General features: G+C 38.5%; 1 protein-coding gene and 1 long non-coding RNA gene across 4 annotated transcripts in view; both read left to right on the forward strand.

Annotated features, from left to right (window-relative positions):
• LOC135103718 (endoribonuclease LACTB2-like) overlaps nt 1-25,882 on the forward strand; it is a 92,243-nt gene that overhangs the window by 1,947 nt on the left and 64,414 nt on the right. The window lies entirely within an intron of this gene.
• Nucleotides 2,637-11,045, forward strand: LOC135103719 (uncharacterized). The gene is made up of 2 exons (XR_010270181.1): nt 2,637-4,172; nt 4,504-11,045. It is a non-coding gene; the product is annotated as an uncharacterized LOC135103719 (long non-coding RNA).

Below are 25,882 nucleotides of genomic sequence, written 5' to 3' on the forward strand. Positions count from 1 at the left end.
TGTGTGTGTGTGTGTGTGTGTGTGTGTGTGTGTGTGTGTGTGTGTGTGTGTGTGTGTGTATATATATATATATATATATATATATATATATATATATATATATATATATATATATATATATATATATATATATATATATATATATATATATATATATATATATATACATACACACACACACACACACACACACACACACACACACACACACACACACTCATTGTTTGGGAGATATTAAGAAATACATATATATATATATATATATATATATATATATATATATATATATATATATATATATATATATATATATATATATATATATATATATACCTAGTTGCATTTACTCAGTTGTAATTTACAGGGCCTGAGCTGCTCTTGTGCAGTCCCATTTCCATATCTATCCTTGCCCAGTTTTTCCTTAAATTTGTGCAAACTTGTTGCTGATATTACATCCTTACTTAGCTTGTTCCAGCCTTCTATATTTCTCTGTGGGAAAATATATTTCTTTATGTTACTCAAGCATCTTCATTTTCATAGATTTTTGTTGTGTCTTCATATGTATCTGGTATTTCCTACTTCTCTTAGCAGCAGTTTCTCATTATCTATTTCTTCCATTCTATTCCACAATTTATACATTAGTATTAAATCTCTCCTTTCTCTTCTTTGTTCCAATGTTGGCAGATTCATTTCCTTTAATCAGTCTTCATATGTTAATTCTTCCAGTTCTGGAAACATCTTTGTTGCCATCCTTTGTATCCTTTCCAGTTTTCTATATATTTCTTCTTGTGGGGAGACCATACTGATTCAGCATATTTCAGCTTTGGTCTAGTCGTCTTGCCCATCATTTATTTATCCATGGAGTGGAATGCTGTTCCAATATTTTTCACCATTTTCTATGTATCTCTGAATATCTTTTCTGCATGCTTCTCAGACTGTTGACTATCTTGTATTATCACTCCCAAATCTTTCTCTTCTTGTACTTTTATTATTTCTTCATTTCCTATTTTATGTCCATTTTGGTCTCTTTACTTTTTTCCCATTTCCATTACATGACATTTTTGCATTAAATTTTATCTCCCATTTCTTACTCCAGTCCCAGATTTTGTTCAAGTCTCCTTGTAGAATTTCAGTCTTTGTTGTTTCTTATATCTTTATAATTTTGCATTTTCTGCAAACAAGCTCTTGTAACTCTTTACTCCTTCAGGCATATAATTTATGTAGATCAAGGAAGGTATTGGTGTCAGCACTGATCCTTGTAGAACTCCACTATCTACTTTTCTCCATTTTGATTTTACATCTTTTACTACCATTCCCATTTCTATTCCCTTTAAGTAACTTTCTATCCAGTTTTTTTTTTTTTTTTTCATTTAGTCCTATATATTTTCTAGCTTCCATAATAGTCTGTTGTGGGAAACTTTGTCAAAATTTTCCTTTTTTAGATTTAAATACACAGTCTACCCATCTATCCTTCTCGAGTTATATCAGTCACTCTTGAACAGAATCTTATCAAATTGGTTATACATGATCACTTTTGTCTAAAGCCATACTGTTTTTTATACTTCATATGGTACTCTTGCTTTCCTTTTTTTCCATTTCCTCCATCATTTTATAAACTTCTTTAATTGTAATAATTTCTCCCATTTGCCTTTTTGTCTTCTCACCTTATGGTTCTTTAAATTCTGATTCTTCAGTGAAAATTTGTTGAAACTTTTTGTTTAGCAATTCACTCATGTCTTTTGGGTTTTCTTACATGAAAGCATCAGAACCATACAGGCTTAAGCGCCATTTGTTAAAAATTGAGAAAGCTGCATCGAAAGTTTATCAACAATAACACCACTTCTAAGAAAGATATCAATTTTAATTAAGTTTCAGACAAAAGCTCTACTCTTCAGAATGTTTTTGACCAAAACTAAAAAAATTCATAGGGTGCATATGCTCACTAGCACATAAAATGTAACCCTCCCTTTAAGTTTGTGTACATTTTTTTGCATGACCTAGGATTTAACTCTATTGTCTGCAGCTTTCCTGGATTTTCACTTTCCCTAACCAGGGAGTCGTGTATCAAGTACAAGTAAACATCACCAGACAAACAACATTCTATGGATAACCTTGTGGCAAAAGGCCCCAACATATCATAAGGCACCATTCTGTCCAATTACCTATAGTGTAGTACATATTATTACATACAATGTTTTTCTAACACCATTGCTCATATCTGCTTTCTCCACATCACTATTGGTGTTTCACATTAGATGGATACGTTCTGCACACACACACACGCATATGCACACACACTGCACGACAGCCACCCGTGAATGATATTATACAGAGGAAGAGAGGAAGCTGGACATCACACAGTTATGTCTGGTTTCGTCAAGCTACCAGATGATACTGTGGATTTCAATTCAATTTTATTGCTCTGATATTATATGCATGTTGACACATGCATAAAAAAAAAAAGATAACCCCTAAATATGTTTCACTTCCTACAAAAGCATTCAATCCATAATAACTCTAAACCCAAACAATAGGTATGTATATGAAAACATTGACTCCTGACTTGTAAAAATATTCTTTATTACTGTTGATGACAAGTCCTATATAAAGAAACAAAATTGAAGACCGTAAAATCACCCAAAAAACAAAATTATATATATATATAGAGAGAGAGAGAGAGAGAGAGAGAGAGAGAGAGAGAGAGAGAGAGAGAGAGAGAGAGAGAGGTACATATATATACATACTAAACACTGTGCAGGTTAAACATTAATACAATAAAATGCCTCAAGTCATCAATAACTTAAATTAAAGAGGTATTATACATCAATGTACTGAAATACTCTGAATGTTAAACTATATGTGTTTGTAAACACATGCTTATGTAAGCCTATTACATCTTGTGGAATGTTGGAGATGATAGGATGTTCCTTGCCACCAAAACTGTCTGGTGGCTACCAACATAAGGTAAACTCTGGAACTTCCTGCCTGCTTCGTATTTCCACTTTCCCATGACTTGAACTCTTTTAAGAGGGACAGAGGACACTTATCCTGTATTTTTGACTAACTCTTTTGACTTTGTTTGGGGACCAGCACCTCAGTGGGCCTTTTATTTATTTTTTTTTATTGTAATTTTTGTTGCCCTTGGCCAGTGCTCTCCTACATAAAAAAAAAAAAAGAATGCAATGGCTCTTGTACTTTAGCAGGACATTGCTATGTTGTTGCTGAATACCAATTTACCATCTCTGTTAGCAGCATGGTAACTTGGTCCTCATTAGTGGGACTAACTGGTAAGTTTCGTAAATCCAGGCCCGAGGGACCTTATTAACAAAGATTCTCAGACTTCAGCTTAGACTTGTGCTTGTCTCTTAAGAGTTTTTAAGGCCTTGGCTGAGACTAACTCTTAAGTTCCACTGTGAAATGGTGAAAGAACAAAACAGTAAAATTTTAAAAATATTGATTTCGTGCTTTTAATGCAGTTTTTAGCAGCTGTGTGGTCAAAAAATAATAATATATTTTTTTATTTCTATTTTCATAGATAAATTAGATCTCATGTGAGGCACCAGTATTTTATCTCATTGTTTACAACTTGCCCTACCAAATTTGATCAGCACCTCTCTGATGCCATTTGCCTTAGTAATACTGAAAATGGAGCAACCTGCAACTGAAGGCAGTCATAAAGGAAGGTTGCAGGATAAATTGCACTTCCTACAGCCAGTGCATAAGCACAAACCAGTGTTGAAGGGCAAATTCAGCCCTTCATTTACATACTGCCACAAGAGGGTCACTTGGGACTCAATAACCAAGGAAATAAATGAGCAAGAACAGGAAGTTGGAGGAGGTGGAGGAAAGATGGCAGAACATAAGACCCTAGGCCATGAAGGATGACTTTGAATATAGGAAAGCCTTAGTGTAGACAGGTGAGTTGATCTGCAATTCAATTGAATCTTTAGATTGGTTCTGCAATAATCTGTTGTACTGGCAATTTTCACTTCAACAAATGATGGTGGTAATTCTTCAAAGTGTTGTATCCTCATTTTCACAGGTAGTGGCCCTCCTTCCAAACAGTCAGATGACATAACTGAGCTTATTTGGGACATTATGGGGAGGGACAGTGTGTCTGTTGATGGGGTTGTGATGGAAGAGGTGGGAGATACAACTGCTGTGCACCTGAGGTAAGTTGACTGTAAGACTGGCAGTTTAATTAATTGTTATACTATTTTTTAGAAGTATCTGAAAAGTGACATCTTTGGTGTAAGTGAAAATATATATGATATATATAATTCATGCTCACTCATAGATAACATCCATTAACATTTGTTCATTAACAATCTACAAAATGAACACTATTTATTTATTTATTTTTAGTAACCAAAGTTTCCTTAGAGACAAGGCCACAACTCACAGAGTGGTACCTTACCACTTAAATTAGAAGCTTTTGTATGTTGTTGTCCCTTTCTAAGTTCTGGAACTTGCTCTTGCTAAAACATTTTTTTTCTTTGGCAGACTTGATGCCATGGCTTCAACTTCTCAGGCTACAGATGAGGTGGATCATCCACATATCATCACTATAGATGAATGTGTGGTTGATCCACCAAGACCTCCCACTTCCACTCACCATCCACCACCAGTGGTCCACCCACCACCTTTGCCACCTCCACCTCATCAATTTCCTTCTGGCAACCAGCAACACTGAAACATCTGCTGCCTCACACTATGGGTGAGGTATTGAACACTATGGGCAAGGTATTGATGCCTATGTGGCACAACTTGCCTTCTTAGATATCTCACCCAGCAAGTAAATGAATCTTTTTTATATTATTTTAAACACACACACACACACACACACACACACACACACCTAAAAAAAGCATTTGATGAGGTACCACACCAGAGACTGCTATGGAAAATTCAAAATATAGGGGGTTTGCAAGGAAACACACTGAATTGGATTACAGACTTCTTGAGGGATAGAGAAATGGGAACAGTAATAAAGGGAGAAAAATCAGAATGATGTAGAGTTACAAGTGGAGTACCACGGGGGACAGTCTTAGCCCCCGTAATGTTTCTGGTGTATGTCAACGATATGGTGGATGAGGTTGACAGTTATATAAGTCTGCAGACGATGCAAAATTATTGAAAAGAGTGGAAAACATTATGGATTGTGAAATATTACAGAAAGATCTAAATAAGATATATAAATGGAGTAAGAAATGGGAAATGGAATTCAATGCAAAGAAATGCAAGGGGATGGAATTAGGAGAAAGCAAAAGAAGATTGACAAGTTTCTACACCATGGGAGAAGTGGAAATTAAGAAAACCAAAGAAGAAAAGACTTGGGAATTACAATAAGTAATAATTTATCACCAGAAAAACATGTAAACAAAATAGTTGAGGAAACCTATGAGTTACTGAGAAATGAAAGGGGCACTTGCTTACATGGATAAAGAGATGATGAAAAAGTTGATGGAATATGCGATTCAACCAAAACTGGAATATGCCACAATTGTTTGGTCATCCCATAATAAAAAGGAAATAAGGAAAATAGAAAGGATCCAAAGAGCTGCAACCAAATTGGTACCAAGTTTGAGAGATTTAACTTATGAAGAAAGATTAAGGAGATTGAAGCTTCCATCATTACAAGAGAGAAGAGAAAGAGAGGACCTGATTGCTATATACAGAGCTTTAAAGGGTAAGGATAAAGTTGACAAAGAAGACTTATTTGTGTGGGACTCAAGAGATACAAGAGGACATGGAGTGAAATTGAGGAAAACAGCAAGTAGAAGAGATGTCAAGAAGTATGGTTTCCCAAATAGAAGTATAGAAATATTGAACAACTTAGATGAAACAGTGGTACAAGCAACAAATTTTCATGAATTTAAAGTTAAGCTGGATACTTATAGATATGGAGGCAGGACAGCATGAGGATAGTTCTTTTCCTGTAAAACACAACTAGGTAAATACACTCATACTAGAGTCATTGTCAAATAAACAAGAAGTGATCCAAGCTCCAGCAGAGAAAGATTTTGCTTGACCACGGCCACCACTAGGAGCCTAGAATGTGTTCCCAGGTAGGAGCTGTGCTCAAGTAGAGTTGTCCTGTCTTCAGAAATAAAATAAAAAAAAATTAAATAAATAAAAAAATAAAGGAAAATTTAAGTAATAATAGATGTAATAAAACGAGTAAAAGCTCCAGCAAGGCGGACGCCATAGGTGGGAGCAAAATGTTCCCAACGGGGTCACCATTCCCAGGATTTTAGAAAGACACTGAACTACATAGAAAAATGCAAGGAAGGAAAGTGGTTTTAATGGAGGGGATGATCAGTGACCTCACTGAAAGAGTGAAAAAATTTGGAAAAATGCAAGGAAGGAAAGTGGTTTTAATGGAGGGGATGATCTGTGACCTCATTGAAAGAGTGAAAAAATTAGAAAAAAAACATGACCTGGAGGAGGAAAACAAAGAATTGAAAACACTATGTGCCGATCTAAAGACAAAATTGAAGGAAAACAATGATATTGTTAAAAAACAGGAAAATGAAGTGATAGGGATAAAAGGTAAACATCAAATCTGGAGGAAGAAAAAAAGAGGAAGAAAAGTTAACTTTACAGAAATCATAGAAGTGCAAAAGAAGGAAAGACAGATTTAAGTAAGGAAATTGTGAAAGTGATCAAACAGAAGGAATCGATGGTAAGGGACACAGTGGACAAAAAAGAAATGTTGTTATATATGGATTAAAAGAGGAAACAGCCAGTAAGATACAAGAGGGAAAAGAACAATAAAAGGTAGCAGAGGATGTTGTAAGAAATATACAGAGAAGGTGAGGACTGGATAAGTGATATTTAGGAAATACATAGACTGGGGAAGTATACAGAAAGTAAAATTTGGGGCACAAACAACAGCCATGGAAGTGATATTGTATATGTGGAAACTGAACAAGACAGAGCAATACAGGAAAGTTTGGATAAAGAGGGACATGAATGAGGAGGAGACACTCAAGGTAAACGATCTAATAAAAGAAGCGAAGGCAAAAAATGAGAACAGAACGGAGGAAGAGAAAAAAAAGTTCTATCGGAAGGTAAAAGACGAGAGGCTAAGGAAGTGATATCTGACAGAAAAAAAATAGAAAATGTAAATAAAGTATGGAAAAATATAAAGTGGACAGTGGCAATTGAATAATTATAACAAGATAAAGCAGCCCAACATTATGGGTATTACTGAAGTTAAACTAAATGAGACAACAGAAAATATAAGAATTGGTAATAGTAATTATAATGTGTGGATAAAACATAGAAATAATAAGAAAGGGGGAGGAGTCATGTTACAGAGAAGAGTATAACAGTGGAAGATGTCGAAATTGGAGAAGGAATGGCAGAAGTAATTAGAATTAAAACAAAAAGGAAGGGAGAAGGAAGAAGAGATTTTACAGTGGCTTATGTACCCCCAAAGACGAATGCATGAACACAAGAGGATTATAAATTACTGTTAAGAGATACTAGTAAGTGTTTGGAGAGATTACTGGGGGAGAGTAATGATATAACACTTATGGGTGACTTTAATTGCAAGAAGGTATGCTGGGAAGAGTGGATTACGGACAGAGGAGAAGAGTCATGGGGATATATGCTTCTAAATTTAATAACGACAAATACTATGACCCAATGCATTGGGGAAAATACAAGATTTGGGGGTAATAAAAAGGCATCAAGGCTAGACTTGTTGTTCGCAAAGAAAATGGACATCATTGAAGAAATAAGTTATCAGTGCCTATTAGGTAAAAGTGATCATCTGGTAATTGAATTCAGTATAGGCAGTGGTCCAATAGAAAATAGGAATGAAATTTACAAGAATGGGAGATGTAATTACAGGAAAGCAGATTTTATCAGGTTAAGGGAATGTCTTGCAGAGGCTAAATGGAAACAACTGTTCACGGCAAATAATTCACAGGAAAAGTGGGATATATTCATGGAAAGTTATAATGAAAGGGTCAGTAGATATGTACCAAAGATCAAAACAAAGGAAGTAAAAAAGAAAAAAGACTGGTTTAATACGAGATTTATAACGGCAAGAAAAGAAAAAGAAGCAGCATGGAATAGATGGAGAGAAAAAGGAGGAAGTGAGAAATGGGAAGAATTCAAGAAGGCAAGAAGTGAATATATCAGAATCCTGAGAGATGGAGAAAGGAATTACGAGAAAGATATAGTTAACAAATGCAAAGATGAGCCGAAGTTATTTTTCAGATATGTGAATGGGAAGATGAAAAACAAGCAAACAGTAGATAAATTAACGAAAGATGACATTACATACCAAGATACACAGTTACAAGCGGAATTAATGAACAAGTGCTTCCAGTCAGTATTCACCAAAGAAAGCAAATTTGAAGGAGAAGGAGCATGGCACAGAGACAATGTGATGAGAGAGATACAGGTGGACATAAGTGAAATTAAGAAGATTATGAAAGATTTGGATGTAAGTAAGGCTCAAGGACTAGATGGAGTGTAAAACTGGATACTTAAGGAATGTTGTGAACAACTGGCACAAAGTATACACAATACCATAGTATGTTCTTTTAAGGAAGGAAAAATTCCTCTAGACTGGAAGAGAGCCAATGTTGTGCCCATTTTTAAAGGAGGTAATAAAGAAGATCCATTGAATTACAGACCAGTGTCCCTAACAAGTGTGGTGGCAAAAATAGTGGAAAGAATAGTTAAAAACAGATGGATGGAATATTTAGAAGAAACACATACATTGACTGACAGACAATTTGGTTTCAGAAGTGGAAGATCTTGTGTCTCGAATTTAGTGAGCTTTTATAGTAGAGCAATTGATATAATTCAAGAGAGAGAGAGAGGGTTGTGTTTTATTTAGACCCAAAAAAAAGCATTTGATAGGGTGCCACACCAGAGACTGCTATGGAAAATTCAAAATAAAGGGGGTTTGCAAGGCAACACAGTGAACTGGATTACGGACTTCTTGAGGGACAGAGAAATGAGAACAGTAATAAAGGGAGAAAAATCAGAATGGTGTGGAGTTACAAGTGGAGTACCACAGGGGACAGTCTTAACCCCCATAATGTTTCTGGTGTATGTCAATGATATGGTGGATGAGGTTGATAGTTATATAGGTATGTTTGCAGACAATGTGAAATTACTGAAGTATATGAGACTTAACGTAGGTCAGTTGAAATGTGCTTCGGATTTTGCGAGGCAAATCACCTCTGCTAGATGGGAGCTTTCACATGAGACACGCTGCGCTTCACCACACTGTCAGTCTTTAAAGAGTACAACCACCCACATGAATCATCACCTCCCAACCACTCAAGTCTGGAAATTGTCATTGGGAAACCCAAGATCCACCACTTAAGAAAGGGAGGGAGCGGAGGGCATGTGAAAGCTCCCATATAGCAGAGAAGATTTGCCTCACAAAATCCGAAGCACATTTCAGCTGACCTGCGGTAAGTCTCATGCACTTCAGTAATTTTACTTCAGCAAATCACCTGTCTGCTAGATGGCGCTGTCACATGAGATTTTAAAGTCATGTGGGTGTTGTATCCATCTAATCCTGTCAAATGCCACATCATGTAAACAGGTGTAAAGAAAACTCCCTAGAAAGAGAGCCCAATCTTCATTATGGAAACATAACATTACCCTCACTGAACATAATAAATCAAAACATGTATAACCCAACATAACATATACATAAACATGAATTACACGGAACCCAGCACCGCCTCTTGAAATGGGTCTGTGTCCCGGAGTATATCCTTATTATAATGCCTAGCGAACGTGGCCTCCCGCGTCCAACCAGCCTTGGCCATGATAGTGGCAATTAGCATGGCCAGCACCTTGGCCATAGATGCTGAGTCAGATCTAACATTACCTGCAGTGAACCTTGTGGTGTCAATCCCACACCTATTTAATGTTGTCTTGAGCCACCTGGCCACCGTGTCTTTAGAAACACTCCTATGAGGTTTTATGTAACTGATGAGTAGTTTCCTGTCTGCATTTCCAAATTCTGTCTGGAGCTTCTCAGTTCTCTCTATATATTCCTTCATGGTCATAAATACACACAGCCTGTTATCCTGAGTAAAAGCTCTAAACTCAGTTGTCCGATGTTACCCCCTAACAAAACTGAAACGGAGTCTTCTCTAAAGGCAATGTTCCTCAGGGACCGTAGGAGGCGAAAAATCGAAAAAATCTGGTACATTAACGTATTTCAGGAAAACCTATGGCTAGCGTCACTATGTAGGTGACTTCATTCTCACCAAGTGTTATAAGTGGAACTTTAGTTTTTCCTACAAAAATTATAATAGATAAAATATTGGCAATATCTGGCAACCCTTTTAAATCCCCCACTCCTTGTTTACATTGCCAAAAACCCAAAATTAATCCAAAAATTTTGGTTTTTGGCTGATAAACTACGTGTCTGGAGGTTGCTGGCATCTTCTACCACCAGACAAACCATACGTGAGCCCGTGAGCCTTTGTACACTCAGTGCCCAACAGACAGTCAGAGGGTGGCTATATCAGTACAGGTGGTTGCAGTTATCACGGAGTTCTGTCCTATTATTCTCTATGCCACAATGCCAGGACGCATTTGCATTCAAGAGTATGGCGATATTATTCTAAATACAAGAATGCAAACAAGAACATTTTGGACTTCGCTGCTGCCCAAGCTGTCATTGACTACAATGTTGGCTACCAGGATGGTTTTTGTCCTTCCATCACTTGGGGAGCCTTACACTCATATTCAGCAGTCTGTCCTTGTGAGAATGGACAAATTACGTGAAAAGGAGTTAAAGGCCAAAGAAAACAGGGTTAAATCCCCCGTCCTGTAAAATTCAAGTTTTTGTTCTATTTTTGTGTACTACTTCTTTATTTATGGACCGTTTTTGTTCATTTTATCTTGTTTAAAAGAGTAAAGGTTACTCTTTAATTTTGCAAAACAAATTTTTATTTTGCTTATTGGGGGATTAATTGTGAATTTATTATTACGTTATTATTACTAAGTTGCCAAATTTTTGTTGTTTGCATGAATAAATTCATATAAAATCACAGGAGCATTTCATTGCAAATCGCCCTAGTACTTTTGTTCCCCAGACTTTAAACTTTCATTTACTGCCCAGTAAAGCCTTAAAAATTAAATTTTCATACAGAAGTGTATTTTTAAAATTATATCAATTTAGTAATTTAAAAAATCCACTACGCTTAATACGTACCTGAGAAAAATAAGACAGCTTCTGGAATTAAGCTATCATGTAATGGATAATCATCCATGAAATTACCAATGAGAATGGAAAAGTATTAAAAACCTTCACTCTTGTACACCTACGGCCCTTTAACAAGTGCAATGTTTGAACCCTGGCTGCTTGTGTCAGTGCCATCAGCATCACCAACTTGAGCAACAGGTCCTTCAAAGAAAGGCTGTGCAGCAGATCCATGGTCCTTATCCTCTGCAACACAGGTTTCACATCCCAGATCACCGCATACCTGGGCATAAAAGGGCGCAAGTTGAAAACCCCGCGCAGAAACCTATTGATGAGAGGGTGATTTCCTGCCCTGCATCCTTCCACCATGATGCCTAGGGCTGAAAGAGCCCCTCTTGCCATGTTAATACTCTCATAGCCCACACCTCTGAAAAGTATGAGAAAAAATCTAAGATGTCGGCAACAGAGGGAGTAAGGGGATTAATGTTCCCTCGACTACAAAAGTGTGACTACCTCTTGATGTGAGGGCTGTATTGTCTTTCAGTCCCTGGTTTCCAGGAAGCCATGATGATTTTCATACCCCTCTTCAGATACTCCATGCTTCAGATACTTCAGATGCTCCAAGTTGTGTTCTGACAGATGACAAGCCATCAAACTGGTGTGCCTCATTATCGGGTGCTCCTCCACAGAGGATGGATGCAAGAGCACATTCCTCCTGCTCCATATGAGCTGAGGGTCTTCTACCAGCAGCCGAAGTAGCACACCCATCCAAGGTTGTGACGGCCAGAGTGGAACTACAATCCACCCTCAGGCTCTTTCCTCCCGTAACTAATGTAGACATCTAGAGATCAGAGAGAATGGAGGAAAGAGGTAAACTAATTCAAACTTTGCCCATGGAATTGCAAAAGCATCAACATAGGCTGCCTCTGGGTCCAATGTCCAGGAACAGAATTGAGCCACTTGCTTGTTTAAACGGGAAGCAAACAGGTCTATGCAAGGAGTCCCAAAGATATTACACAACTCCTGAAATATCATTTTGTTCAGCTGCCACTCATACCTGTCATTAAAGGAACGGGACACAGCATCTGCCAACACAATGCACTTGCCCGGAATGTGAGAAGCTGCAATCCAGGCACCATTTCTAATGCACCAATCCCATATACCAAGACAAATGTCATCACAAACCTCTGACTTAATGCTGCCCTTCTCATTCACATAATTAATCACCATAGTGTTATCACACAGCACCTTGATGTGCAATCCCCTGAGGAGATGGGTAAAAGATTTCAAGGTGAATAATATAGCCATTAGTTCACGTGCATTAATGTGCAAAAGTATCTCATCAGGGGACCATCTGTCATTAGTAATGAGGCCATTGAGGCAACCTGTCCAACCTAGATTTGATGCATCTGTAGACATCTCAATATCTGGTGCCTTTCTGAATATCTTCCTGTCCTGAATCTCCAGTTCCGTAATCCACCAGTTCAAATCTGTCCTAATCTCATCAGTAATATCCATCCATCCATTAAAATCTCCACACACCTTTCCTAAAGCCTTGATCTTCACCCTTTCCATCCTCCTATAATGCAGCTTCCCCATCTCTACAGCTGGGATTGCTGCCACCAGGAGTCCAACCACTCTAGCCACTACTCCAATTTTCTCTTTTGTTCTAGTAACTAAAAGAGAGCAGTGTTGCAGAATCTTATCCCACCTATGCTCAGGCAGGGTAACTGTCATGGCCACTGAATCTATCACATTGCATAAATACTCTATACGTGTAGTGGGAATCAATACAGATTTCTCCACATTTATGCAGAAACCAACTCTCTGCAACAACTGAATAGTGTCATTCATGCACTCATAACACCAGGCGAAGAGCTGCTACACATAAGCATATCATCTATAAAACTAGTAATGGTGTGGCCCATCATTCTTAGTGTTGAGAAAACAGGCTTCATAAGTTTTGTAGAGATGAGATCCTTCCAAAATACCATTAGATGGACAGGTGAATTGGTAGATCTTACCTGACCATCTGAAACAAAGATATTTCTGTTGTTCCTCTGCTATTCGCATTGAATAATATGCCTTCTTAATTAAGATCAATAGAAGCCATGAAATTACCTTGACTAACTAGCTGTATCGCTTGTTCAGAGTTCTCCATCTTAAAGTGTTTATAGTTCACATGCCTGTTCAGTTTCTCTAGATTTAATTCCATCCTATAGTCCCCCGTCTTATTCTTCCTCAGGAAGATGGGTGAAATGACTTGATGATCCTGTCTATGCATCTCCTTGATGGCCTTTAAATCTAACAATTTATTAACCTCCTGATGCATAATAGCTGTCTCTTTCTCACTAAACACATACTGGATATCCTCACTAAATAAATGTCCAATACTATCCTCATCTATATCAAGATGACAGTGTACCACTATATCCAAAATGAATGGATCACTCATAAGCTCACACCACTCACAGACAAACTTGTGAAGTTGACCAGCCTCAAACTGCTGGCTCACCTGAGTTAACACCGGAGGTTGTGTTGACCCTGGCCTCGCAAGTTTTTTGACGTCAAAGCTTGACTAGGATAGGAGCGCCTGGAATCATCTCTGGTGGTCGTCCTGCAAAAGCCATAAGGTTGAAATCTGGAGGAAAAACCACGGGAGGGGGCCTTGCCAAAAAAGTTCTGCTGTCTAACCCCACCAAATCTACCAGAGTTGGAAATCCAAAATGGAGAAGGCTTCTTACTTGTGAACTTGTTTTTCAGCCTCTCTGCCTCTTCAATTTGCCTGGTGGCTTGAGAAAGGTCATCCCCAAACAGGAGTCCAGTCATGGGAGTCTTGTCTGAGCACAAGTGGGAATACTTGGGATTAATGTCCTGCTTGATGACATGCCACCGGGTCAAGTTGTTTCGGAAGTGGGCATTACCTAGTAATGCCACAGCACCATTAAGCATGGTGACTTCATGGGCCACAACCGGATGGTCTTCATCATGAGCCACCTTGTCCAGGACTGTAAGGAACTTGACAACAATCGTGGAGGCCTTAGTGATATCCTTTCCCATTTCATGTAAGTGAAAGTCGGCTTTCCTTGCTTCCGCAGGCAATGCGTCCAGCACCTGTGCATTGCATTCCACTTGTGTTAACGTGTGGCGGTTACTGGGTCTCAGTGTCACACCATCCTCTCTAATGGTCTTGTAGTCCTCCTCTTGCATGCCACTAACAAACACGTGGTTCACCATTGCAGCAACCTCTTTGTCAAGTTCCTCCGAGACATTTTCCGTGGGCCCATAGTTCTTGGCACCTTGTAGTAAGATACCTTCATGGGGAACATCCCCCTGGACCTCCTCCTCTGCACTGCTGGCCTCCGACCTGGGAGATCTAAACCCAGAAAACCCCGCAGGCAACGCCTGAGAAACGTGTGCCGCCTGAGAAACAGGTGCCAAATTAGTACTAGACAGAGGCAGGGGAGCAATATGTTGAACTTCATTAGTACTCACAGCCTTACTCTCCTTATTAAGTTTGTCCATGCCTCTCCTCAATGCAGCTATAGCATCTATAATCAAGGCCAGAGTAGGAGCACAGCTGTCTTCACCAGTGGAGGCTGAGAAGGGGGGAGGTGACCAAGAAAAGCTGTTTTACTCTTGGTGGAAATGTGACTCCTTGTCCAAACTCAAATGCTCATGATGGTTAGAACAGCTCCTTGACCTGGAACAGTCCTTACCATGCCTACTGCCCTTGTGAAGGTCCTTGACATTTGTCTTGGCATGTCTGTAGGTCTTTCTCTGTCAGGACTGTGACCAGCATTAGAAGGCGACCTAGACATGATGGCGAGACGAACATGTAAACAATGTCACTGCAAGACACTGCCTCTTCAAACAGCTGTTACTCTGCCTTCCCAACAGGCCACCTTAACCACTCCCTCAGGATAATGGGAAATAAAGTATTACAGGCCACAGTTAGCAGGGAACCCAGTTGCCCCAAACATAGAAAATAAGCTTGTAATCTGCCCGCCCCTATACATGGGTAACGGGAGTGGCAACAGCCCACCCCTATCACGGGTAATGGGAGTGGCAACAGCCCGCCCCTATCACGGGTAATGGGTATTCACAACCCACACCAACACAGGTAGTGTGATAGTTTATAACCCACTCCTATCACGGATAACGGGAATAGCAACAATGGACCAGCAGGCGGCTGGCCCAACGTCCGATCAGTGTGGTGTTCACATAGCTACTACTGACAGTGTAGCAAAGCGCAGCGTGTCTCATGTGACAGCACCATCTAGCAGACAGGTGATTTGCTGAAGTAAAATTATTGAAGAGTGGAAAACAATATGGATTGTGAAATATTATAGAAAGATCTAAATAAGATATATAAATGGAGTAAGAAATGGGAAATGGAATTCTATGCAAAGAAATGCAAGGTTATGGAATTAGGAAAAAGCAAAAGAAGATTGACAAGTTCCTGCACCATGGGAGAAGTGGAAATTAAGAAAATCAAAGAAGAAAAAGACTTTGGAATTACAATAAGTGATAATTTATCACCCGAAAAACATGCAAACAAAATAGTTGGGAAAACCTATGAGTTACTAAGAAAGATGAAAGGGGCATTTGCTTACATGGATGAAGAGATGATGAAAAAGTTGATGGAATATGTGATTTGACCAAAACTGGAATATGCCACAATTGTTTGGTCACCCCATGATAAAAAGGAAATAAGGAAAATAGAAAGGATCCAAAGAGCTGCAACCAAATTGGTACCAAGTTTGAGAGATTTAGCCTTTGAAGAAAGATTTAAGGAGATTGAAGCTTCCATCATTACAAGAGAGAAGAGAAAGAGGGACCTGATTGCTATATGCTGAGCTTTAAAGGGTAAGGATCAGGTTGACAAAGAAGACTTATTTGTGTGGGACTCAAGACATACAAGAGGACATGGAGTGAAATTGAGGAAAACAGCAAGTAGAAGAGATATCAAGAAATATGGTTTCCCAAATAGAAGCATAGAAATATGGAACAACTTAGATGAAACAGTGGTACAAGCAACAAATATAATGATTTCATATTCAGCAGACCATCTGACATCTCTGAAGCTTTTAGTAATTACTTCTCTAATATTGCCCTGGAACTAGACAGTAATCTCCCACAATCTAATAAAAACTCAATTCATTATATAAGAGGCAATCACCCACACTCCATGGTATTTCCTATCATTACACCATGTGAAGTCAATGCAGTAATAAAGTCATTAAACAATAAAAATTCTGGTATACAGGACATGACTGCTCCTATTATCAAAAGAAACTCTAATATATTCTCAGTCCCTCTGTCCATATTATTCAATCAATCTATTGCAAATGGAACTTTTCCAGGTATTTTAAAAACTGCCAAAATCACTCCCATACACAAATCTGGACCTGCCAATGATCCTAAAAACTACATTAACATTCTAAATCCCTCCCAATATGGTTTTAGGCAAAATAAAAACACTTTTACAGCACTAAATAAATTTTCTAATAATGTGTTTTATGCCATAGATAACAAACTATCAGTTCTATCAATCTTCATTGACTTCGCTAAAGCATTTGACACTGTAAACCATAAAATTCTTTGAACAAAATGCACCAATATGGAATTCGTGGACAAATTTTTTTTATGGCTCAAAGATTACTTAGCAAACAGAAAACAATATGTTATTTTTAATAATGAAAAGTCTTCCACAGCAACAGCCACACTTGATTGTAGCAAGAGACCATCTCATATGGTTTCTACTACTGCAAGGTAGTGTTTTGGTCCCTTATTGTTTCTAATATACATTAATGACATTTCAAATATTTTTTTCTGAATCTAGAACAATATTATTTGCAGATGACATGACAATGTACTTGTCAGGCCCAAACCCAGATCAACTTGTACATAATGCTAATGATGAACTAAAAAAGCTTTATGTATGGTGTCTAAGCAACAGACTCACTATCAATAATACAAAAACTTACTTCATGCTATTTACAGTAAAACAAACTTTAAATCTTCCCCAATTATGTATAAATGACAAAATAATTTTAAGAACTGATAAAATAAAATTTCTTGGTGTTACTTATGATGATTCATTAACTTTTAGGCATCACATAAATAACCTCACTTTAAAAGTATCAAGACACGTCGCTCTAGTTTATCAAGCAAAAGAATACATGCCACAATAAGTACTTAAGACCATTTATTATGCCCACATATATCCACTATTAACTTATTGCAATCCAATATGGTGCACAACTTATCCAACTTATTTAATTCCTCTTAAATTACAACTCAAGAAAATAGTAAGAATAATAACCAATAGTAATTTCTTAGAACATACAAATCCTCTCTTCAAAGAAACAAAAATGTTAAAACTAGATGACATTACTAAATTTGCTATCACTACTTACATGTATTCAAATAATAATAAAATACAGAACCTCCTTCCATCTCATGACCATAACACCCGCAACTGTGATAACCTCAGCATTCCCCCTCATCGCCTTAAAAAATTTAAGCACTCAATTCCTTATCTAGGACCTCGTGTATGGAACTCTGTACCTCTCCAAATTCAGGATGCACCCTCTATCACCACATTTCAAAGAAAATTTAAAAATCAGATCTTAGCTACTTACTAATTTGAATTATTACCTCATTCTAAAGCAACAGTGTATCCAGACTCTTATCATATCTAGTACACTACTTTATATTGAAATCATCAGTATGCTACTGTTATTGTATCTACTATACATATTCTAGAATATTTATCATTCTTATATTTTATTTATTATGTATGTATTATTTATTATTACTATTTATTATATTATCTGTATTATCTATTATCATTATTTTTTATTATATCCGTATCTATTATAACTGCATATTTATTTATTATATTTGTTTTGTAAGCATTTATTGCAAATACCTTCATAAATCATAGTATGTAATGTTGGAAATGAACTGTACAACATATTATATCCTTGTTGCCATCTGCCACATTACTTACCCATTATTACTCACCATTTTGCCTGAAAAGCTCTGCTTTGAAAAGGCTAACTACAGTCACATTAATCCTAACTACAGTAAAATCCCTCTTACCCGGCATCAATGGGACCGCCGACATGCCGGATACTTGAATAGAAGTGAAATTATGTCCACAATCACCACCCTACACTCACGCATCTTACCATAACAAAGATCAGCTGATCTTAATCAGCAGCTGATCTGATCAGCTGCTTAAGTGTAAGCACAACACGCTTCCTCTTTTCTACAACTTTAAGCATGATGAAGGCGTCAGGTGATAAACAGTGCACATGCGGGACTGAGTCACTGAGTAAACACAGTGCAGTGGGCCGCGGGTGGCACAAAGCAGTGCACTCTGGTGGCGAGGGGACAAAGTATGCCTCGCGCAGGAATTTTAATCAATTTTATGAGTACACATTGATTTTTATTGATTTTAAGGCTTGGGGAAAAATGTGCCGGATACTTGAAGCTGCCAGATACTCGAATGCCGGATGAGAGGGATTTTACTGTACGAGTATGTATATATGTATATACCTCCCAACTGTAACTGTTAGTTATTAATAAATGTTCAATGTTCTCTCTCTCTCTCTCTCTCTCTCTCTCTCTCTCTCTCTCTCTCTCTCTCTCTCTCTCTCTCTCTCTCTCTCTCTCTCTCTCTCTCTCTCTCTCTCTCTCTCTCTCTCTTTCTTTCTTTCTTTCTTTCTTTCTTTCTTTCTTTCTTTCTTTCTCTCTCCTCCCTCCCACTCTCCCACCCTCCCTTGTCCCTTATCTCTGACAGATAAGGGGGAGAAAAGGTGACAGGAAGGGAGGTTTGAGACAAGATGAAAGAGGAAGGGAGAGGAAAAAGGAAAAGGTGAGAAAGGGACATAACCAGGGAAGAAGAGTACATGGGGCAAGGAAGTGGAGGAAAGGTGAAGGAGGAGGATGGGGAGAAAGTAGAAAGAATATATATAAGCAGCAAGTGTGAGAAGTGAGTGAAGAATTAGAGAGAGGAAGTATTGTGAAACAGGTATTTTCCTTTCCTGTCCTCCACTTCTTTTCATTTTTTCCTCCACCCATTTTCTTCATATTTATGCTGGTTCCATCCATTTTCATTCTCAATCCGTTTCATTCAGCTTAGCAATTCCCAGGATTGTTCTCTCTCTCTCTCTCTCTCTCTCTCTCTCTCTCTCTCTCTCTCTCTCTCTCTCTCTCTCTCTCTCTCTCTCTCTCTCTCTCTCTCTCTCTCTCTCTCTCTCTCTCTCTCTCTCTCTCTCACACACACACATTTCTATATGGAAAGCTGCATTTCTTGATGTCACTTGAACATCCACTCTTCTTTATTTTTGTTCCCATGCCCCCTCATCTGTCTCTCTCCCTCCTCCATCTGTGGTACCAAGTCATTTCTGTCTATTTCTATATTGTTTACTAATTTGTACATTATTATAAGGTCTCCTCTTTCTCTTCTTTCTTATAGTGATGGTAATCCCATCTCTTCAAGTCTTTCTTCATAGCTTAAGTCTCAATTCTGGTACCATCTTCTTCGCTATCCTCTGTATTCTTTCCAGTTTCTGTATCTCTCTTTTTTTTCTGTGTGGAGCCCAAACTACTGCTGCATATTACAGTTTAGGTTGTATCATGTTTTTTATAGTTTTCTTCATCATTTCTTTACCTAAATAGTTAAACACCACCCTAATGTTTGTTAACAAGCTGTATGTGGAGCTGAATATCCCATTTATGTGCCTTTCAGGTTAATCTTTACTCCCAAATCTTTTCTTCATTACTTTTCATTATTATTTCTCCCCCCATTTTGTGGAAGTACAAAATGGGAGGAGAAATAAGAGAGAGGTTGTTGTGGCAAACAGAGTACACATATTTAAAGAGAAACTGGATAAATATGGTCCTGGAGACAGGATAAAATGAGATTTGGTTCATGTCCTGTACAAGTAGGTAAAACAACTAGGTAAATACACACACACACACACACACACAGAGAGAGAGAGAGAGAGAATGGAAGGAAGGAGGGTAGGTGAGATGGATGTAAGGAGCGAGGGAAGGTGGAGGAGGTCAGTAAAGGGAGAGGGAGGGAAGGGGAAGGAGGTCAGGAAAGGGAGAGGGAGGGAATGGGGAGGAAAGGATGGAAGGGAAAATAGGGCATGGAAAAGAGAGAGAGAGAGAGAGAGAAAACATACACACAAACACTTTTTTCTTGGTGTGATGGTAGTACTGCACAGCCACAGTGCTGCATCACACCAGATGTGAGGACAAAATACACACTCTTTCAGGGATTTTGGTGAAACTTTCACAGTTGCCTTAAACGTATCAAAAGCTTTTGATAGACCTTTGATTTCCAAACTACCATCCTATGGCTTCTATCCTTCTATATTTAACTTCTTAAATTTCCTCTCTGACCATTCTATTGCTGTTGTGGTAGATGATCATTGTTCTCCTAAGTCTATTAACAGTGGTGTTCCTCAGGGTTCTGTCCTGTCACCCACTCTTTAACAATTATTCATCAGTGATCATTTAAACCAGTGGTTCCCAAACTTTTGCAGGCTGGCGCCCCCTTGGCTCCCTGGTGAATTCCTAGCGCCCCCCCCCCCACACACAGACACATATGGAAACAAACACCTCTTTCTTGATATTTGGTATGCTGCAATTTGAAAAGAGAAAGGTTAAACACAAATGTGTATTTCACAAATAAAACCCAATTTAGTAAACCAAATCATTTTTAGCAGTTTTAACTGTTTCAGCAACATGGAATGGTAAATAAACATTCCACCAGTAACCTTCATTGTCTCACACTTAATATTAATGGGATGGATGTGCTTGGTGCAGGGACATAAGCTTCTCAACATCAGGTTGGAACTCACTAAGAAGAAGTCGTAGATCCCCGCGGTCAGTAATTTTCAGTCGGTTTCTTTGCTTGGAAAGAAGCAAGGCGACTGCACTGAAGCCCCGTTCTACTAAATACAATGTTGGGAATAAATAAAGTACATTGACCTTGTTCCACAGCACTTGATAGCAGTCAGAAATTTTTCTTTGTAACCAAAAATCTTGATATGACTTTTTGAACTTTGGCCTTAGCTCAATGTCATTTTGAATTGAAATCAGTTCTTCCTCTGCCACTCCAGTTTCCTCACTGTCGACATTTAGGAACTTCTGACTTCGACTTCGGACTGCCGCCCCCCTACCGCCCCCTTCTTCCTCACCGCCCCCCCAGATCTTTCCAGCGCCCCCAGGGGGGCGGTACCCGCCCACTTTGGGAACCACTGATTTAAACCAAACTTTTTTGTCCTATCCACTCTTATGTTGATGATACCATCCTGCATTTTTCCAAGTCTTTTCATAGATGTCCAACCCTTCAGGAAGTAAAAAGCTCATGCAGAGAAGTCACAAAATGCCCAACTTTTGATCTCTCTAAAATTTCTGATTGGGGCAGAGCAAATTTAGTTGTGTTTGATGCCTCAAAAACTCAATTCCTCCATTTTCAGCTTCACACAACCTTGCAGATATCTATCCTTCCTTCTTCAATGACACCCAACTAAAGCCAACTCCTACACTGAACATCTTCAGTCTCTCCTTTACTTATAATCTAAACTGGAAACCTCACATCTCGTCTCCAGCTAAATCAGCTTCTATGAAGTTAGGCATTCTGAGTTGTCTCTGCTAGTTTTCTCACCCCGCTCCCTCCTCCCATCCCAGCTGCTAACTCTGTACAGGGGCCTTATCTGTTCATGTTTGCTTCATGTGTAAGGGGGAGGGGTTCCATTCACACCACTATTTTAGAGAGGGTGGAATCAAAAGGTTTTCATCTTATCAATCCCTTTCCTCTTCAGCCTCTCTCTCATCGCCACAATGTTGCAGCTCTTGCTATCTTCTACCAGTATTTTCACACTAACTGCTCCTCTGATATTGCTTACTGCATGCCTCCTCTCTTCCTACAGCCTAGCTGCACAAGACTTTCTTCTTTCTCTCATCCCTATTCTGTCAACCTCTTTAATGCAAGAGTTAACTAGTATTCTCAGTCATTCATCTATTTCTCTGGTAAACTCTAGAACTCCCTTCCTGCTTCTGCATTTCCTCATTCCTATGACTTGAACTCTTTCAAGAGGGAGGTTTCAAGACACTTTTTTCTATCTGACACATTTATGGGAACTGGCATTAAGTAGACCTTTCTTTTAATTAAAAATTTTCTTGCCCTTGGCCAGTGTCTCTCTTCCATAAAACATACACATACACACAAACACACACTACATTTTTTTTCTCAATAACTTTATTATGAAACATAATGAATTATTTTCTACAAAACATTCTTATAAAACAGGGGTGCATCTTATGCAGACATGCATCTAATACGACAGCAAATATGGTATATGCTATCAAACCAAGCTCAGGAAATCAAATAATAATGAGAACTAGCTCAAAAGAGAGTTTTGTTTTTTTGCCAATAATACGTGTATCGGGAAAAGTAGGAGATCATTTCATCAGTTTGATTGTTCCATAACCCATGTGGTGCAAGCCATTTTAACCTTAGCCTCTTTGGCACGATGATGCAGTATGTGAATAATTTCATCTCTCATAGCATATCTGAGTGACGTGCATATTGCGTCATGGTCATTTGAGCCAGTGTGTGTTTCATTTCTTCTTGGATATAGTATGAGATCTTTCAGAAGATTGGCCGGACATGATACAGTGTTTTACGTTCCTCCCAATATTATTCTATTGTCAGAATATGAGGGAATTTCACACACTCATAGTGGATCTTAGCAGATGGTTTCTACCATGAAGTAACACAAATTTCCGTGGTTTCTACCATGAAATAACAAATAAAGTGAGAGAAAATATGATAATTGTGAGTGTAGAAACCTCTCGCCCATTGAGTTACCAGTACATACTTACTTGCACCTTTGGTCATGTATCATGTAACCCCACTCCTTCCTTTCCCATCCCTCTCATCTGTTTCTGCTTTTAATTTTTATTTTTCTCTTATCTTGAAATGAGAGAGAGAGAGAGAGAGAGTGTGTGTGTGTGTGTGTGTGTGTGTGTGTGTGTGTTTCATGTGAAACTGTTTCAGTCTTGCCACCAACAGTACATCTCTGTTTCATTGTATGAAATTGTTCTGTGATGAACATTATTTATGTACCTCTTTCTCAACCAGTCCCTCCCTATATCCTCTGTCATCTCCCCTTTACCCTCCGTTATCTAGTATCTTGCTCTTTTCTCTCCCTTCCTCCTCACAAGCATTCACAAGAAAAGTGGTAGGATGGGTGGTGGGAAAGAGTGTGGTAAAGCAAAATGTTTGGCAGCAGTTGTGTTTTGCTTTTGTTCTATTATTATAGTACTGGTACATATTTCTATTTGTTATTATTTCACTTATTGCCAAAATATTATAGTATAATTTAGTGGATGACATCTACACACGTGCAAGGTGGCCATCATCTCTCTCTCTCTCTCTCTCTCTCTCTCTCTCTCTCTCTCTCTCTCCTCTCTCTCTCTCTCTCTCTCTCTCTCTCTCTCTCTCTCTCTCTCTCTCTCTCCTCTCTCTCTCTCTCTCTCTCTCTCTCTCTCTCTCTCTCTCTCTCAGCTGATACAGTAATTTCTCACACAAGAAACATTCAAATAATTCACTGATATAAAGATGAAAAATGGACATATAGGTAATAATGATCATAGTTATAGTAAAATGAGAATTACAAAAAGATGATAAATAAATCACACAAAGATAAAATAACTGGTAATTTTATTTATAGAAAAGGATGACTTCCCTGTGATAATTTTTTTCTGTTGTGTCAGACTGTCAGTCATGTGCTTACAGTTGGTGAGGTAATATGTGTGATCATTCACCCCATAGACCTTCCGCTGCACCCTCTTCATCCCCACAAACCTTCCTCACAACCTTCCTCGCCACATCATCAACCTTCCTCACCTTCCTGCCTCTCCTCCCCCTGCTCATCTTCACTTCTCCCTGCTAATTTTGCTTCTCAGCCTCCCTCTCTCCCACCATCACCCATCATTCCTTCCCCTCACCACTCAACCTCACCACCACCACCTTCCCCTTCATATTCACCCCCTCCTCCATCTCCTTCATCCCCTCATCTGTCACCATCACCCTCACCACCACCACCTTCCCCTTCACATTCACCCACTCCTCCATCTCCTGCATCCCCTCATCTCTCACCACCACCACCTTCCCCTTCACATTCATCCCCTCCTCCATCTCCCGTGCCCCCTCATCTGTCACCATCACCCTCACTACCACCAGCTGCTGAAAACACGTTTGACTCAATTCATTCAACACTCATACTTTATCAGTCAGAGGAGGAAGATTACAACCTTCTATCACTAGTGAGTAAAATATAAATTGCAATTTATTTTAGACTGAATATTGGTGTGTAAGGCACAATGGAATCATTCCAGACATTCTGATACATAGTATGTTATGATTATTGTTAGTTTTATGAATGTCAGTGATGGAGTTTTAAAGTTTGCCACGCACACGGAAACCCTGGATATGATGTGTGGTGCGCGTTTTGACTTGCTGTACCGAAGAAGTTAAACCCATCTGTGTTGCTGGCCAATTTTTTTCTTATCCTAAATAATGGAAAATATGTAAAAACTGGTTTAGCAAAGTGTAAAAAAAATAATCCAATAAATTGTTCTGCGTTTGTGCGCATGTGTGATGGCAGTCATATGTGGGGTGCTAGTGTTTTGTGGGCTTTACCAGTGGTCATGAATGATGTTATGTCACCTTGGTAATAAATTATTTTATACCTTTACATTACATCATCACACCATCAATACACTTACGAATGGTAGGTTATGCATATATGAGTGAGTGAGAGTTGGTATATTTTTCACAGCACCACCATTATACATACCACTTGCATGCAGTTGAGTGTGTGGTGACACTTTTTTCAGCTATGTCTGTTATGAAAACACCATTTACAATTACTGCTGAATCACTTAATAAATGAAGAAGTAAGTAGATTTTTTTTTTTTTTTTAAGCTGGCCGCAATGCACAACCCCACATCACACTCAATACACCAAAATTGTGAGTCGGTGTACTTCCAAGAGCATCTGGTGGTTTGGCAACATATGACACCACCTGTGTTCAGTACATACTGTCTATTTTTATTTCTTGGTACTCCTCCTGGCAGGTAGCAAGCACCAAGTCTCAGAGGGGTGTCATCTGAGCCTGGGATGGTGACTATACAAGCACTAACATGATCTCTGCTACCAACAAATGAACACGTACATTGGTTATGATGAGGCTTAGAGTACACTGTGTTTTCTGTCAAGTTCATTTAACAAATTCACATCTAGAATTTTTAAAAAGTTGTACCATAAATTTACAGAATTGGCACTGGAAAGGTTCATGTTCCTACTACAGGCTGTAACCTGGATTAATCTCTAATGATGGTTCTTAATTTTGGATAATTATTTTTTCTAACTATAAGAGCATACTGGCTCAATTACTCTTCTTGCAGTCTAAATCATAATATAGCAGTATCCTCTTCAGAATTCATAGTCCCTTGTAAATTGTGCATTGTCCCAAAATATATCTTGCCATTGGGCTTTCTTGAAATAATACTGTAGATTTTTATTTAGGAGAAAGGGACTTGAGCAGGAACCAAAACACTACTGACTTTAATATGTAGATAACAAAG

Source organism: Scylla paramamosain, chromosome 9, assembly GCF_035594125.1.
Source record: "Scylla paramamosain isolate STU-SP2022 chromosome 9, ASM3559412v1, whole genome shotgun sequence".
In the NCBI taxonomy this organism is placed as follows: Eukaryota; Metazoa; Arthropoda; class Malacostraca; order Decapoda; family Portunidae; genus Scylla; species Scylla paramamosain.